At 40.1% G+C, this 17013-nt stretch overlaps 1 protein-coding gene and 1 long non-coding RNA gene across 2 annotated transcripts in view; one reads left to right on the plus strand and one right to left on the minus strand.

Annotated features, from left to right (window-relative positions):
* AVEN (apoptosis and caspase activation inhibitor) overlaps positions 1-17013 on the plus strand; it is a 155336-nt gene that overhangs the window by 102704 nt on the left and 35619 nt on the right. The gene's annotated exons all lie outside the window — the stretch shown is intronic.
* LOC144237962 (uncharacterized) lies at positions 12788-16243 on the minus strand. The gene is made up of 3 exons (XR_013336967.1): positions 16128-16243; positions 15555-15674; positions 12788-12929 (listed from the first exon to the last, which is right to left on the minus strand). It is a non-coding gene; the product is annotated as an uncharacterized LOC144237962 (long non-coding RNA).

The raw sequence follows: 17013 nt of genomic DNA on the forward strand, positions 1-17013 counted from the left end.
AGTGCCTGTTGATAGGTGCAGGGTTTCTTTCTGGGATGATGAAACTGTTCTGAAACTGTGGTAATGGCCACACAACTCTAAAACGATTGAATTGTTAAGTTTAAATAGCATGTGCATTATATCTTAATAAAGATGTTTTTTTATACCTAAATTTGATGTTTGTTTATTTTTGAGAGAGAGACAGAGTGTGAGTGGGGGAAGGGGCAGAAAGGGAGGGAGACACAGAATCTGAAGCAGACTCCAGGCTCTGGGCTGTCAGCACAGAGCCCGAACTCATAAACTGTGAGATCGTGACCTTAGCCAAAGTCTGACATCCAACTGACCGAGCCACCCAGGTGCCCCAGAGGTTGTGTTTCTTTAAAGGTAGCATGTTCTTTGTACTTTTTTTGCACTTTGCTTATTTTACCTTCAACCAGATCTCCTGGGAATCACTTCACATCAGTTCACAGAGATCTTTACTATTTCAATTTTTTTTAATGTTTTTTATTTGTTTCTAGGAGAGAGAAAGACAGCGTGAGCAGGGGAGGGTCAGAGAGAGAGGGAGTCACAGACTCTGAAACAGGCTCCAGGCTCTGAGCTGGCAGTCAGCACAGAGCCCGACGCAGGGCTCGAACCCACGAACTGCGAGATCATGACCTAAGTGAAAGTCGGACGCTTAACCGACTAAGCCACCCAGGCGCCCCAGGTCTTTACTATTTCAAATAGCTACTTGGTACTCTGTTGTGTGTACATAGTTTTTTTCAGCTATTCTCCTGTTCTTGGACATTTAGGTGGCTTTTAGTCTTCTTCAGTGATAAGGTACTGCAGGGAATAAATACATGCTCATGCTATTGGAGGCTTGTCTTCAGAGTACATCCCTAGAAACAAGAGCAAAGGGAAAATGCATATGCAGTTACTAGATAATGCCAGTTCTTCGTATTTTTTTTCCATTACTTTAAAAAATACACTTTGCAGTTTGGAATAATTTTAGACTTACAGAAGCATTGCAGAGATAGTACAGAGAATTAGTGTGTACCCTTCAGCCAGCTTCCCTGAATGTTAACATCTTATATAACCCTTATCTGTTTGTCAAAACTAAGAAATTAACATTATAGATTTCACTAGGACTTTACCAAATTTTCCACTAACATCCCTCCCTTTTTGATTATTGTGTTAAGAAAACACTGTGAGATATACCCTCTTAACAATGTTTTTGTTAACTATATAGTTATATCGTCATACAGCAAATCTAGAACTTTCTGATCTTGCATGACTGAGACTCTATACCTGTTGAGAGGCAACTCCCGCATTTCCTTCTTCCTCCGAGTCCCTGGCACTCACCATTCTAAGTTTGCACTACTTTTATGCTTATGACTGCATTTGGTCAGTCACAGCTAATTTATAAGCTAATGGCCAGTTCTTTATTGAGCCTGTTCCATTTTGCATTCCCACCCACAGTGAATGAATGTGTCTTCCCATAACCTTTCCAACAGACTTTATTATGAAGCTTTCTAATCTTAGCCAATATGATGGTTGGAAATTTGCCAAATGATGGCTAGTATCTCATTGTGATTGAAATTTGCATTTCCCTTGTAAGTCGAGTATCTTTTCTTATTTTATTTTTTCTTAAATAGTTCATTGTCAAGTTGGTTTCCGTATAACACCCAGTGCTCATCCCAACAAGTGCCCTCCTCCATGCTCATCACTCTCCTTCCTCTTTTCATATTTTAAAGGCTGTCTTTGTAATCTTTTTGTGAATTGTCTTTTCATGGTTTTTTTTTTTTTTTTGCTTATTTTTTTGTAGGATTTTTACTCTTGTTCTTCCTCCATTTTAAACAGCTCTTTGCATATTAGAGGTATTAACCTTTTATTTCTGTTGTATGTTATAAATACTTTCTCTGTCTGTTTTGCATATATAGAAGTTTTAATTTTATCTATTCATCTTAATCCCCTTTATTTATTTCACCTTTCCCCTGCCCCATCCATCTCCTCTCTGACAACTAGTGGTTTGTTCTCTGTATTTAAGAGTCTGGTTTTTGTTGTTGTTGTTTGTTTGTTTGTTTGTCTCTCTTTCTTTCTTCATTTGCTTTGTTTTTTAAATTCCACCTATGAAAAACATTGTATGGTATTTGTCTTTCTCTGACTTTACACTTAGCATTATACTCTCTGGGTCCATACATGTTTTGCAAATGGCAAGAGCTCATTCTTTTTTATGGCTGTATAATATTCCACTGTGTATATATACCACATCTTCTTTGTCTATTCATCTCTTTATGGGCACTTGGACCTCTTCTATATGCTGTTGTAAATGATACTGTAATAAACATAGGGGTGCACATATCTTTTTGAAATAGTGTTTTCATTTTCTTTGGGTAAATGCCCAGTAGTGGAATTACTGGATCATATGGCCATTCTATTTTTAAGTTTTTGAGGAGCCTCCATACTGTTTTCCATGGTGGCTGCACCAGTTTGTGTTCCTGCCAACAGTGTATGAGGGTTCCTTTTTCTCCACATCCTCACCAACACTTCATGTCTTGTGTTTTTGATTTTAGCCATTCTGATAGGTATGAGGTGATATCTCTTTGTGGTTTTGATGTGAATTTCCCTGATGATCAGTGATGTTGAGCATCTTTTCATGTCTGTTGGCCTTCTGTTTGTATTCTTCGGAAAAACGTCTATTCAGGCTGTCTGCCCATTTTTAAATCAGATTATTTGGGTTTTGGTTTTTTTTTTTGGTATTGAGTTAAGTTCTTGATGTATTTTGGATATTAACCTCTTTCTTATTAGATATATCAGTTGAAAATATCTTCTCCCTAAGGGGGGAAATGGTGGGGGAAAGGGAGAGAGGCAAACCATGAGAGACTCTTGAATGCTGACAAAAACTGAGGACTGATGGATGTGGGGGGGAGGAGGGATGGGCATGGAGGAGGGCACTTGTGGGGATGAGCACTGAGTGTTATGTGGAAACTAATTTGACAATAAATAAACTATTTGTAAAAAAAAAAAAAAATCTTCTCCCTTCAGTACATTACCTTTCTGTTTTGTCAATGGTTTCCTTCACTGTGCAAAAGCTTTTGGTGTAGTCCTAAGAGTTTAATTTTGCTGTTGTTTCCCTTGCCTTAGGAGAGCTAGAAAAATATTTATCCAAAAAGCTTTTTTTAATGTAGCCAAATTATCAATCTTTTTTTTGTATCTGGATTTGATTTTTTTAATGTTTATTTTTGAGAGAGAGAGACAGACAGATAGAGCTTGAGTGGAGGAGGGGCACAGAGAGAGGGAGACAAGCTGAAACAGGCTCCAGGCTCTGAGCTGTCAGCACAAAACCCTATGTGGGGCTTAAACTCATGAACCATGAGATCATGACCTGAGCCGAAATCAGATGCTTAACCCACTGAGCCACCCAGGGGCCTCTAATTCTTTTTTCTCTTTCCTTTTTTTTTTTTTTTTTTAAGTAGGCTCCACACCCAGCTTGGAGCCCAATGTGGGGCTTGAACTCATAACCCTGAGATAAAGACCCAAATTGAGATCAAGAGCAGGATGCCCAACTGACTGAGTTACCCAGGCACCCCTGGACTTTAAATCATAGCTAGAAAGCCTTTCTCTGTATTCATGCTATAGAGGGATTCACCTACATTTTCTTCTAGAACTTGTTTCATATTTTACATTTAAATGTTTGATGTTTTGGAGTTTATTCCCCTGTACAGGTTGAGGAATTGATTTAATCTTTTTTCCAGATAACTATTCAGTGGTACCAATCCTGTTTGTTATAAAGTCTGTCTTTGCCTCAGTGGTTTGAGGTATCTTCCTATCATATGCTAAATATGCGTCTAGCAATATTGGCATCGATATTCCCATCAGCATCACTGTATGCATATGGCATGCACTGTTTTAATCAAAGAGGCTTTTAAATGTGTTTTGATTCTTCTCCTGGCTCTTTAGAGTGTGTTCTTAGCTCTTCTTTTGTGTTTATTGTTATATTAGAACTTTGTAAAGAACCACTCTACCACAATTATAAAAGAGCTCAATCCTGTCTCGGGGGAATTTCATTAAATACGTACAATAACTTCAGGAGAGCAGACATTCGCCTTCCCACTACTTGTCTCTAAGTGTAATTCCCTTCCCCTCCTTCCTACTCTTTGTGCTGCTGTTTATTTCTACATACGCTAATGCACCCCGCCTGACAATGTTGTTATTTTTGCCTTAAATATCAGTTGTCTTGTCAGAAGAGAGAAGAAAAATGGTCTTTTACATCTGTTCATATATTCACCATTTCCAGTGCTCTTCACTGATTTTTGTGGATCTGAGTTTGTATCTGGTACCCTTGCGTGATTTTGACTTGTCCTTACCGAGAGCAAGGGCTACCTTTCATTTCAAGCCTGCTTTCGTGTCCTTGCCTTGTTTCCGATCTTATGAGGAAAGCACTGAAGAAAACTGGGACTGATTATATTTGTGATCATTTCTTATGACTCATTGGGCTGATTTTCAGCTTTATAAGAAGTGCATAATCTTTAATGAGTGAAGGTAATTTGTAGAGGAGGGAGTTACTGAATTAGATCTCATCCCAGGATCACCATGCTTGCCATTCTGCATATTGCTAGTCACCCCACCATGAGGCTTAGGAGATACTGCAGATAATTTTAATATTAGACTAAGCAAAACATAATTAGGAATGTAAATCTGCCCAAAGCCCCTTATGTTCTGTAATGTGCTGTTCAGTCCCAAATTAATGATGTTTTGGTCGGCTGTATTATCTTCTTCATTAATAGAAAATTGTAGTGTTGACTCCTTGAGAATTAGTATTATTTGGGACCTGTAAGACTATTTCTACTCTCTTTAAAACCAATCCATTTAAAAGTTTAACATTTGGTTTCAGCCTTTAAAGTAGGCATGGCTGCTGGGTTTAAGTTAAGCCTCTTTATTTTTTTTCTCCTATGTTATGTATATGGTAATCTCTAAACCATTATATCCAGTCAGTCTATAAATAGGTGCTAGATTAATTTTTACTACTGCATTTTAGAAGGTTCTCACCAAAAATGGACTTTAGTCACTAGCCTATAGGGAATCCTTTTCTTTCCTTCAGCCATCAGTGGGAGTGTGGTACACATGAGTGTCGCATGTCACTTGTCTGGTTGTGATGATTGATTTGTTCAATTAGCAGTGAAAGACAAGCTTATCCCTTGAAAGAGAACATGAGAGAGCTAAGATTAGCAGAGCTAAGCATTTCAAATGGGCAGAACTTCAACTAAGGTGCCCTCTTAGAGAGAGATTAGATTACATGTTGATGGAAATACACACTTGGTAATGTTTTATATTGTACTTTTGCCCTTTTACCAAGAACTGCCCTTATCATTATAGATAAGAATTTTGTAAGGATCTCATTTAGATGCCCATGTTTAAATAACTTGTTCTGTGAATATTTTACGTTTCTCCAAACTTTTTTTAAAAAGAGCTTTTTTAAAGTAAACCTAATTCTTATGATTACTGCTCCATAATTGAGAATTTTTTAATAGGAAGCAAGACCCACCACACTACACAGGACACCTTATAACTATGGTCAGTTAAATTTGTAAGTGGTAAACAGGGTAAGAGGACACTGTTATGGTGTCTCTTCTAAAAGACGAGCATGTGTCCCTTCACTCAAACTTAACAATAGGTATTTGAATTAGATAGTGTAAAACCTTGGTTTAGAAACGAAGCTAAAAGGGATTACTGAATTTAATTCAGGTCACAGAGCCTCTGGCTTGTGGAGCTGAGTCTGAAACACGTTTCTTTGATTTCTATTACTTCATACTGCTTTCAAAGACCCACACAGTTTACAGAGTGCTGGGAACATAGAGGTGGCACAAATCTTTCTTGAAACCTAGAGTTTCTTCTCTTTCCCCTCATCAAAACCAGTTCTTGAAAGATCCAACATAAAAATAGTGAACTGACTTGCATTTCAGCTCATCTTTGTCTTGTGTCTTTCTGTCTGTCTCTGTACCTCTCTGGATACATACCTGAGAAGGAGCAAAGGAGCTACGTGCATCTCTAGCTAGTTGTCAGCCTTTAAGTAACAGGAAGCTTGCTAAGATCATCCTTAACTGCTCTTCCAATTTTCTGTAATTTATAACCATAAGATGTCCATCTTTTCATATTGCCAGTTAGATGAATATGCAATGACGTTTCCGTGTTTAAATAATATATGCCTTTATTTTCAGAGCTCTGTATTACTGACCTTTGTGTTTAGTTCTTTAACTGTCTCAATTTATGGCTCAGAAATGCTGCTTTTAAAACTCTTGCCCTGAGGATGCCTTAGGTTTCAAATGTAGTTTATGCTTTTAACAAAGGGGCGCCTGGGTGGCTTAGTCGGTTAAGCGTCCGACTTTCGCTTAGGTCATGATATCGCGGTTCGTGGGTTCGAGCCCCGCGTCGGGCTCTGTGCTGACTGCCAGCTTGGAGCCTGGAGCCTATTTCAGTCTGTGACTCCCTCTCTCTCTGACCCTCCCCTGCTCACGCTGTCTCTCTCTCTCTCTCTCTCCTAGAAATAAATAAAACATAAAAAAAAAATTAAAAAAAAAGTTGCTCTCCCATGTGGTCTTGGTGTACCAAATAAAACATATATCACTCTCTTTTTAAAATATTTTAAACATTTTTATTTATTTTTGAGAGAGAGAGAGTGAGAGCACAAGTGCACAAGCAGGGGAAGGGCAGAGAGGGAGACAGAATTTGAAACTGTCTGAGCTGTCAGCACAGAGCGCGACGCGGGGCTCAAACTCATGAGCTGTGAGATCATGACCTGAGCTGAAGTCAGATGCTTAACCAACTGAGCCACCCAAGTTGCCCCTAAAATGTGTATCTCTTTTCCAGGCATTGCATCATTTCTGAACGTCACTTTGAATGAAAGGCATATAGTGCTGTGCGAAAAGATCTGTAAAATAGTTTATCATTTAAATGTATCTCATCAAAAAGAAAACAGGGGCTCCTTGGTGGCTCAGGCGGTTAAGCATCCAACTCTTGATCTCGTCTTGGGTCATGATCTCTGGTCAGTGAGTTGGAGCCTCAGTTGGGCTCCGCCCTGACAGCATAAAGCCTGCTTGGAATTTTCTCTCTCTCTCTCTGCCCCTCTGCTACTGGTGTGCACATGCACTCTCTCTTTCTCTCAAAATAAACATTAAAGAAAAAAAAATCAAAGGCATAGATGAAAATAGCTGGGGATGCTGTTAGTATTTTTGTGCGGGTTCTGGCTCTTCACCCTTGTTCCTCAAGAGGCGTGAACTCTGGCTTTTGCCCGCTGCCCTCATGGCGCTGTCTAGTCAGCAGAGCACGTTTTAACCATGTACTGTGCCTGATGCCTAACATGGCAGTGGCTCAGGGGTGATTTCGAGGCTGGGACCAGGGTTTGTCCCGAGAAGAGTAAGGAACCTTTATTTCAAATTTGGAAATATCTCTGAAGGGAGATTTTCATGTGTTAGAGCAGCTCAGTTTTTGGAACTGTTCTGTTTCTGCTCCTCCCCTGACTCCGTGTTGAGTCATGATGGTTCATTGGTTTAAAGCTGCTCCTTCTCCCAAAGAGCTCAGAACAACTTCAGTGGGAAAATGCTGCTCTTGGTGTCTGCCCAAGAGTGGGCAAGTGGAGAGCTGAAGTGAAGACAGCGGGTAGGGACAGTGGTATGAGCGGGTCTCCTCCTGCCTGGTTAGGGAGGCTGTTCCTGTCTAGACCCCAGAACACTCCATCTTTTCAGGTCTGTCTCCTGAGGAGTAAAGTCCCTGGGCCATCTGTAGAATGTTCTTATTATTCCAGCCTCACCAGTATGTTCGGTTAGGCACATCTCCTCCTGGCCCAGTGAGTAAGGCCCCCTTGAGTGAGTTGGGCATTTAAGAGACACATTCTCTCTCTGTGACCTATTATTTAGATTTCTCTTTTGTTCTTTCTTGCTGGTGATTTCTGAGTAGACACTTTAATGATTGTCCAGCAAAGTTCACAGCCACCTCACAGCTTCCCACCTCGACTGTTTTAACACTCCCTCTAGCTCCCTGCTGACAGATCTCAGAGAAAGGAAAGGGATGTGTGCCTTCCACAGATGCCAAGGCGACCCCTGAAAGAGAATCATTCTAACGGCAGATATTTTTAATGCTAAGAAAAAACCATCCTAGATAAATGTGTTTATAATTTTGTATACCTGATAAGATTACAGTAATTTTAGTCATTCTAAAATTGTTTTCATTTGAAAGGTGAAATACTTAGATGATTTAAAAAATCGTTTTAAATGTTTATTTGTTTTTTGAGAGAGACAGAATGTGAGCAGGGGAGGGGCAGAGAGAGAGGGAGACACAAAATTTGAAGGAGGCTCCACGCTCTGAGCTGTCAGCACAGAGCCTGATGTGGGGCTTGAACTCACAAACTGTGAGATCGTGACCTGAGCCAAAGTTGGACGCTTAACCGACTGAGCCACCCAGGTGTGTCAATACTTAGATGATTTTTAATTGGTGGCTTAACAAGGGTAGGAATACAGCCGACACTTTTATCATTGCACCAAAGTTTTTTTTTTTCCTTCTAAAGCCAATTCCAAGGAACAGTGTGCTGGTAGTGTGTACAATTGAGAAGCTCTTACTTTATATACCATAATTTTGTATTTTATAGCAAGCATTATTGTTAACGGGAGGAAAAGATTGCTGCTTTCTTGTTCAGACCTTGAACTGGTAACTTAACAGTATTTATCCATGTTACTGCTAGTGCCTTAATGGCATAAATAGTAAAAGATCACTTTATAATCACAAATGGGCGGGTTTCACATGAAGTTTTATGTTTTGGGTTTTTTTTCCCCCTCTGCATATTTTAATTTTGTCTTTCTCTCTGAATTGCCAGCCTAGTACCTAGCTTTCTTCCTCCAAGGTAGTAAGCACAAAATGTCTCCTTTCTTCTTGGGTGTGAAAGTAAAGATATTTCTGCTGTTTGCTTTCCTGAGAACGCTGGGATTCTGCACAATTGCACACTAAAGAACAGAAAATAGGGGTGGAAGCAGCTCTCCAGAGCCTCTGCAACTTTATAACCAGATTACTCACAAACTCAGCACCTAGAAAATAACTAGTACTTGGGGAGATCATTTGAGGGACAGCCCAGGCATGTACTCTGAGTGGCAGAAGGCTGCCACAGAGGATATTAGAAATGTACAAAACACTTTGGTCTCTGAAGCAGCTTCAGAATTCAGCAAGAATTATGTGGGGGAAGGTAGTCGTGCTTCAGATCTCCGACGTTATCCCCCCAGACCCACAGACCACTGCAGTCCACACCAGCCTCTCTCCTCCCCCTCAGCAGCCCTCTGTGTGAACCAAGATGCAGACCTCTCATGTTTGTCCGCTAACTGGATTATTTGTCTTAACATAAAAAAAATGATTGGTACACAGTGGCCAAAGATGGAAACATTCTAAAACCCATTCATCCATGAATGAATGGATTAAATAACATGTGGTATAGACATACAAAGGAATATTATTCAGCTTCAAAAGGAAGGAGCTTCTAACATGTGCTACAAGATGAGCCCTGGAGACATGATGCTAAGTGGAATAAGCCAGTCACAAAAAAGAACAAATACTGTATAATTCCATGTATATGAGTTACATAGAGTAGTCAATTTCCTGGAGGCAGAAAGTAGAATGGGGGTTTCTGTTTGATGGGTCCACAGTTTTGGCATGGGAAGGTAGAAAGTTCTGGATGTAGATGGTGGTGAAGGTTGCCAGATGATGTGAATATACTTAATACCATTGAACTATACACTTAAGCATGATTAAACACATTTTTTGTGATATATTTTACCACAAGAATCATTTTTGTGGTGTATTTTGCCACAGAAAAATTTTAAGTTGATTTGTAAAGTGTACATTGTAGAAGGGGAAGAAGTCGTTTATCTGCTGTGTTGCAGATATTTCTCCCACACTGTCATTTGTTTTTCGACTCCACAGTTTTTGACACTACACTTTTTTTCTTTACACAAATAGTTTATTGTCAAGTTGGTTTCCACATAACACCCAGTGCTCATCCCCACAAATGCCCTCCTCCATGCCTATCTCCCCCCGACCCCCCCACACCCATCAGTCCTCAGTTCTCAGCATTCAAGAGTCTCTCATGGTTTGCCTCTCTCCCCCTCCCCCGCTATTTTCCCCCTTCTTCTCCCCCATGGTCCTCCGTTAAGTTCCTCCTAATCCTCCTTAACGTGCAAACATATGATATTTGTCCTTCTCTGCCCGACTTATTTCGCTCAGCCTAACAGCCTCAAGGTCCATCCATGTTGCTACACATGGCCAGATTTCATTCTTTCTCATTGCCATGTAGTATTCCATCGTATAGATAAACCATATCTTCTTGATCCATTCGTCCGTTGATGGACCCTTAGGCTCTTTCCATGTTTTGGCTATTGTGGAGAGTGCTGCTATGAACATTGGGGTACATGACACTACAGACACTTTATATTTTATGGAGTTATATTCATTTTGTAGTATGTAAAAAAAGGTCTTCCTCACCTCCAAGGTTGTAAAAGAAAATCTATGTTTTCTTCTAGCACATATACTTTTTTTTTTTTTTTAATGTTCAAGTCTGCTCCATATAGAGTTCATTTTGGTGTTGGGAATTCTGTGGTTTAGGACAGTGGCAGGGATATTACCAGGGCTTTATTATTTTTGAGGATTGTTAGGACTTTAGAAAAGCAACCTTTGCTTTCTGAGTCTTAAGAGGTGCTGAATTTTAACTTGTATGGTTTTTGGAATGGAGAGGTGAGGGGATAAGAGACGTNCAATCTATGTTTTCTTCTAGCACATATACTTTTTTTTTTTTTTAATGTTCAAGTCTGCTCCATATAGAGTTCATTTTGGTGTTGGGAATTCTGTGGTTTAGGACAGTGGCAGGGATATTACCAGGGCTTTATTATTTTTGAGGATTGTTAGGACTTTAGAAAAGCAACCTTTGCTTTCTGAGTCTTAAGAGGTGCTGAATTTTAACTTGTATGGTTTTTGGAATGGAGAGGTGAGGGGATAAGAGACGTGAACTCTGTGCTACTTGTTAAATTATGAGGACTTTCATAACATGCTGGCGTAAACAAGGTTACATTTCCTTCCTTTTTGACAAGCTGACTTAGCTTTTTTTTTTTTATGTGAAAAACATCAAGCAGAGAGAAGGTTGACAAAGTCCCTTAAGTGACAACATCTAATTTGTAAAGCATAGTCCAGGGGTGCATGGGTGACCCAGTTGGTTGAGTGTCCTACTTCAGCTCAGGTCGCGATTTCATGGTTCATGAGTTTAACCCTGCGTTGGGCTCTGTGCTGAAAGCTCAGAGTGTGGAGCCTGCTTCAGAATCTGTCTCCCTTTCTCTATGCCCTTCCCCCACTTGTACTCTGTCTCTTTTTCTCTGTNTATCAGATAAAGGGCTAGTATCAAACATCTATAAAGAACTCACCAAACTCTGCACGGGTCCAGCCTCTGCAAGCCAGGGTCGACCCGGAGAGTGAGGGTTGGAGTCGGTGATGAAGACTTGGAGTCAGCCTCTTCAGGTGGACTGCCCAAATTTATTTTTCAGCTTAGGGTTTTTATATAGCAAATCTAAATAATCATGCTTAAACATTATATTTTTAAAAAGTAGTCATGGGACTTAACATTTCTAAGTTTTCTTGGCAACAGTGATTTCATGGTACATGATTTCCACTTAAACCAATAAAATTTAACCAGGTAGTCATAACAAAGTTCTACATATTCTTTACTACGTATGCCAGGGTATCTAAGGATAAGTGAAGCATATTTCCAGAATACATGAGAACACAGTGCCCTTTAATTGTTTAAATTCAGTGGGCATGGAAAAACAGGATATACTTGTACCCCCGGTTATAGCTAATAGACTCTCACAACCCCTTACTAAGAAAGAACAATGTCAACATTTATCACAGATGACATATGGAAATGTTTTACGTGGATCAACTAGAATTTGGTCTCTGCATTTACCGACCTCATTCTTTGGCCAGAACAATCATAAGTTGCCTTACAGGCTTGAGTTCAGCAGGCAAATATTTCTCTAACGCTTTTCCGGGAAAGTCCTCCTCACTGATTAAGTCTTGTTTTTGTCTCTGCTTATGGCATAATATGTATTCTTACTGGCAATTAGACCCATACAAGGAAAATGAATTATAGGTCTCTTATAGACCCCATGTGTACCGGACTGTCTCCAATTTTGCTAATTGCTACAATATTCATTAGACAACAACTGATTGAGGGGGTGGACATGATATTTATGTATATTCCTTTTCGGTGGAAGAGGGGGAGCTTTGGGCAATTCTGGTTTCATATTAATCCTAGAATAGACTAACAGCAGAAGTGAAAGTAAAAGGCACAAACTAAGCAGAGAAGAATTCTTCAGGGGGTTCTTCTGACAGCCTTGCAGTCTTTTCCCACAGGTTTTTCCCTGGGCCTTTCCATCAGGGATGACCTGTGCAGTTTCAGTCTCTGGCANAGATGTTGAGAAATGGGCACCCTCCTAACATTGTTGGTTAGAATGTAAACTGGTGCAGCCCCTCTGGAAAACAGTGTGGAGGTTCCTCAAAAAATTAACAATAGAACTCCCCNTGCCGAGAACAAACTGAGGGCTGATGCGGTGGGGGGGAGGGGAAGAGCAGTGATGGGAATGGAGAAGGGCACTTGTGGGGATGAGCACTGGGTGTTATATGGAAACCAACTTGATAATAAACTATTTAAAAGAAAAAAAAGTAAAGAAAACATAATGCAGTTCGGAAGCAAAATCACTGACATTGGTACCCAGGCTTTCCTCTGAAATATTACCGAGGTGTGTCGTGTTTGCCAGCTGCCGGTGGCTGCCCTTCTGGCTTCATTTTCCATCTTTTGAGGTCTCTTCTCAGAGGAGAGGCCTGGTGAATTTAGTGCCTCGCAGGTGTCAGCCAAGAGCTGGACGGGCAGGGATGTGTCCTGGTGGCATCTGCAATATTGTGACTCTAGATCAGAAGTGGCCTGGATGTCAAAATGGGAAGGCACTCCAAGTCCATAATCATTTTTCTTTTCATCCATGGTTTGGTAGAAAAGGCTGTGGACAGCGACAAGAAGAACTGAATCCTAATCCCTGCTCTACCGCTCACTAGTTGTTTGACACTGGGAAATCAGCTAACCAATCCGGGCCTCACTTTTTGTGGCTGTAAAATGAGGCAGTTGGATCAGATACTCTGAAGCCCCCCAGATTCCTCCAACAGTCCGTGGGGCGCGCTGGCACGGAGAACTTGTGCGTCCTGTGTGTGCGTCCATTCATCATCAGTGTTTGTGTTGCTGCCCTGCTCACCCTCCCCCATAATGCAGACACAGAGCCCGGGTACACACATGCTTTCTGACCGAGCGGTCCAGCGAAACTTGGACCTATCCTTAGGGAACTGAGTGGCTTTACGTTTGCGCTTTGTCATTTCCTCTTGGTTTGGGCACTGTGTTAATAAAATCACATTTAACAACTTACTATAGGTCTTCACGAACATAGAGAGAGTCATATATAAGAAGTGCCGAGAATCTAGACCTACGTATAAAGAAAGTGTACTAGAAATATAGGAAAGAGAACATGCTAAATAATGCACTAAATATAAAGAAGGGTGTTGTTTCCCTGAGGTCAGTGTGTTTGGTTGGATTGGATCCAGGAATGAATTTTATTTTCTTTTTCCTGACTTTGAAAGAAAGTATTCCTGGAGGAGGTAAGTTAGGATCTGACACTGAGTGATGGGTAAGTTGTGCGGGTGGTACTACAGAAGTTTACTTAACACTGAATTCATGTCAGACACTGGGTAGGTGTTTTGCATATTATTTCATTCTGGAAATAGCCCTACAGAAAGAGTGTTACTATCTTCATCTCTCCAATGAGAAAACGGAGGCCCAGAGAGTTTGGGTAACCTCCTCAGGGTTTCACAGCAAATAAGCAATGAAAAGCAGTGCTCTCTGACCTCAGGGCCAATGGTTTTTATATATAGCATGCTGTTTTTCATTCTTTTAGAATCACTGAAAATATACAGTCTTAATATTATAACATGTTTTTCCTAAATGTGTCTTTTTACATAGGATCCTATCTGTACTTTGAGGAAATTTATAGTTCATAAGGTTATCTAATGCCAAAAATATGTGAAATTAAGTGGATCATGACACTGTATCAATCAAGGTCTTAGTCATAAGTAACTGATAAGAAGTTATAGTTATTAGAAACTGACTTAGGCTAATTTAAGCAGAAAAGGAATGCATTAGAAATGCATTGGGTTGGGTGCCTGGATGACTCAGTTGGTTAAGCATCTGACTTTGGCTTAGCTCATGAATTTGAGCTCAGCATCGGCTCTGTGCTGACAGCTCAGAGTCTGGAGCCTACTTTGGATTCTGTCTCCATCTCTCTGTCCCTCCCCCACTCACTCTCTGTCTCTGTCTCTTTAATATAAAAAATAGAAATAAAAAAATTAAAAAAAAATACATTGGGTTGCTCACCACCTCTCTGGAGCATCTGAGGACCAGGTTCAAGCTCAAGGGCTGGGAGCAGGCCTCCCATTCTGTTGAAGAGCTGACAACATGAGGGCTTGCTGCTGGTGCTCTGCCCAGGACACTGCAGCTTGTACCAACCCCTCCAAAGTTACCGACTTTGAGAAGTCTGTAAGTATAGTTGTTCCCATCCAATGCTAATGATGGAATTTGCATGCTCCCTTGTTCTTGTCATTGGTTTTTGACTCAAACACTAGGCGTGAGTAATCATGATCAACATGGCCCTTTTTTTTTCATGCCCATGTCCTAGAGCAAGAAATTTGGTAAGGGAATATTTGCCATTTTCTCTTTGATACCAGGAAGAGAACTCTACTTCATAAGGAAGGGGGTTCAGATCGGGTGGCCAGGAGAATGACAAATGACTCCAGTAGGTGACAGTTGTATTAGCAATTCTGGGAGGTTGTTGGGGGCAAATTGATCGTCAAACTATAAGACAGAATGCTAAAGATAAACACGTAAGATTAAGGCAGGAATTATTTTACCTAAAGTATAAAAGCAAGCAAAATTTGGGCTTAAAGAAAGTAAAATGATCTTGACTGATGAATAGAAAAATAAAATGTTATCAATATGTCCGTACAATAGAGTATCTGGCAATAGGAAGAAGTGAAGTACTGGTGCATATCCCAGTATAGATGAACCTTGAAAACATTATGGTAAGTCACCAAAGAAGCCAGTCACAAAAGACCACATAAGGTTTGATTCCATTTATGGGAAATCTCCAGACTAGGCAAATCCACAGAGACAAAAAAAAAGTAGATTAGTGTTTGCCTTGGGCTTGGGGGGTAGGGAGGAAATAGACTACTAACAGGTACAGGTTTCCTTTGAGGATGGTGAAATGTTCTCATATCGATTGTGGCAAGGGTTGCACAACTGTGTGAGGATATACTAAAAACCATTGAAATGTCTAGTATAAGCAAGTGAATGGTATGGTATGTGAATTATATCTCAGTAAAGCTGTCATTAAAGAAAGAACATGAAACAGGAATAATTTAGGAAATAAGGCTGTCAATTAAGGGTAGGAAAGTCACCAAAAATGTAAGTCGTGGCTTACCTTACATGGCCTCTATTTACTTTTTGAAATCTAGTTCAAGGTATAACACTGAGACTCATTCTAGCCCCATCATCTGGAAATCTCTGTGAGGGAGGAAGGAGAGATGTCTCACGGTTCCTGCTGATGGAGAAATGGTAGGCTTGTCACTGGTAATGAATAGTTGGCTGGTATTGCCATTTATGAAACTGAACAATTAAGGAGTTAGAATTTGATTTAAACTTGTTAACTATAGCTGAATGTCAGGTTTTAGACCTTAAGGAAATTATACTGTGATTGAAAGAAATATGACACCATTATGATATTTTAATTGACTTATCTGGCTGGCTCTTCACTCATGTTTTGTATTTAAAATAAAAAAAAAATTGTTTTCCAGAAACTCTATCCACTTTTCTACACTAGAGTTGTTGAAATGTCAGACAGTTGAGAACATGTAGGCACAATGTAGCTTTGTGGGAGAGGTGACCTTCTAGATCCCAAAGGGTTTCAAGGACTCATTTCTGTAGAGCAATTAAAATTGCATAGTCCTAGAAAAGGGCTTTAGAAGAAAAGGAGGAAAGGTTCTTAAATACATACCCAGATGCTAGGATGAGAATACATGCAGTAATCGTGACCTTGGCATTCTCGCTGTAAATTTCTGCACAGTTGCTGTCAGTTACATTCTCTATTCTGTGTACTTGTTTGCACATGACTTTCTTCTTGTATGTGAAAAATAACCGAAGTATAGTTCAAGGATCTTCAGCTTTGTAACCTGAAAGAATGAGTTGGTTTGTACTCTGGGAACACTTTTTGGGGGGAAGAACAATGACCAAGATGAAGAGAATAGTTTCTCTACAAATTAGAAATTTTAGTAACTTTGTACACTAGCTTGCAAGTTAACAATAGAAAAGACCTTTACTGGAGGAGTAAAAATAAACACTTTGAATTAATGTTGCATTTTCCAGAGGGAACTATATTTCAGCACATGAATGAAACAGATTAAACACAGTAGCAAGATATTTGGGCCCCTCTAGCTTTTTCTATTTTGATATTCTATGTTTCCTGAATCAGTAATTGCTACCTGGGTGATGTGAACAGTCCAAGGAACTACATTTGAAAAGCCCCCTGTCATATCATGGGAACCTCTCCACTGTGTTACCTGAGCGGGGCTGAGAAAAGAGGGCTGTTATTACCATTGTTACCCTCTCAGTGGCCATAAAATATCTACTGAATGAAGTGTGGCCTCCTTATTTTGTTATCTGACAACTGCTGCCTGGTTCCCACCTACCTTTGCAATGTATCACGCATAGAGCTAATGCTTTCATCCAGTTGGCCTCTTCCCTGATTATCATCTGTTCCTGCCTCTGTCTTATAACATTGTAGCATTTCTTCTCTTTGCTGAGGATTCTCTACCCTTATTTCCCATCATGTCTCTTGGTTTAAATCATACTCTTCCATCCAGGACCACTTCAAATACTATTTT

This window comes from Crocuta crocuta, unplaced genomic scaffold (genome assembly GCF_008692635.1).
Source record: "Crocuta crocuta isolate KB4526 unplaced genomic scaffold, BGI_CrCroc_1.0 scaffold156, whole genome shotgun sequence".
NCBI classification, from domain to species: domain Eukaryota; kingdom Metazoa; phylum Chordata; class Mammalia; order Carnivora; family Hyaenidae; genus Crocuta; species Crocuta crocuta.